This window comes from Pogoniulus pusillus, chromosome 40 (assembly GCF_015220805.1).
Source record: "Pogoniulus pusillus isolate bPogPus1 chromosome 40, bPogPus1.pri, whole genome shotgun sequence".
Taxonomy (NCBI): domain Eukaryota; kingdom Metazoa; phylum Chordata; class Aves; order Piciformes; family Lybiidae; genus Pogoniulus; species Pogoniulus pusillus.
The window spans coordinates 2,571,322-2,572,887 of NC_087303.1; positions in this window are offsets into that span (position 1 = coordinate 2,571,322).

Below are 1,566 nucleotides of genomic sequence, written 5' to 3' on the forward strand. Positions count from 1 at the left end.
GCCCTTCCCGGGAGGGTGCTCGGGCTGAAGCCGTCGGAAGAGCCTTCGCTCCTCTCCGGGAGAGGCGAGTGCCGGGGACTGGACCAGGGGTGCTCGGGGAGAGCTTTGGAGGCTGCTCCCCTCCCGGTCCCAGTTCCCCGACGCCCATTTCCCCGAGCCGGACCCGGCACGTCGAGGCCGCTCTGCAGTTGTTCCCCTTTTCCAGCCCCGGCGGCCCCGGGCCCGGCCTGCCCCCAGACCTGCCCAGATTTCCCCCAAAACCCGCGGAGCCTTGGGGCGGGGGTGCCCCCGGCCTCTCCCGGGAGGGAAGTAGAGGGTCCGTCCTTGGGGTGCTACCCCGGTACACGTCGATACCCGCGGGCAAGCGACTCCCGCCACTCCCGGGGGCAGCAACACCACACAACCGGGAGTCCGGTGCCCGACGATGCCCAGGATCCGAGGCGGCCGGGCAGTGATGAGCCCCGATGGCGGGGACGATCGGTAGACCGATGCCCGTTCGCCAGATAAGGCGGAGGAGCTCTGGAGCCTATTCAGCACCGTCGCGGCGGACAGCTCTGCACCGGGCACCGGGCACCGAGCACCGGGACCGGGCACCGCGACGGGGCTTAGGGGATTCACAGGGCGCTGGCACTGTAAACCGACAATGGCGTGGGCACCGGGACGGGGCGCCGCGCCAAGACTCCCGGGGCACCATCGGGCGCTGGCACCGGGAATCGACACTGGCAGCAAACACCTCACCGACGCTGCCGGAGCTCCAACGGGCACTGGCACTGGGCACCACACCGGCCGCCGACCGTGTACCGAGGCCAGCAACCTGTCCTTGGCCACCGCGCACCTTCGCCGAGGCCACTGGCACCTCGGACCCGTGCCAGCTCTGAGCACGGATTTCCCGGGGGACCGGAGCTGTGCCACGGCTGCGGCTCTCCCGTTAACGGCAGATCCGGGACCGAGCCGGGCCGCTGCCCTGGTGCCTTTATTGGCGGGGGGGGGACACACACACGACATACAAGCACACCGCCTCTCCGGTCCCGGGGGGGACACCCGTGGGGCAGAACCGCTTTATATCAGCGCCGCCCCACCGCGGGCCGCGCACTCGGGCGGAGGCACCGGGAGGTAGGGAGACGTACCGGGAAGTACCGCGGTCGACCCCCGGCAGTGGCGGGAGGGTGTCAGGCCTGCGCCCCGGTGCGGAAGGAAAGCGGCGAAGGCGGCGGAGTCAACATTGAATATTTATTAATCGCCGTCGAAGGACGCTCGGTAATTACAGGTTCGCCGCGAATCGCCCCGGCGGCGGCGGCGACGGCGGCGGCTCGTCACGGCGGGGACCGGGCTGCGAGCGTCCAGCGGGGCCGAAAGGGTGGGGTGGGGGAGCCCCGGGTGGAGAGAAAAGGAAGGGGGAAGGAACTGGGGAAAGGAGCACACCGGTGCATGCAGTTCTCGCCGGGACCCCCCCCCTCCATCTCCCCCTCACCCCCACCTCGACCCCGGGGACTCCGCTCTCCGCCAAAACAAAAAAACATCCGCGGCGGGAACCGGGGAACGGGAAGAGGGGTCCGGGGTGGGGGG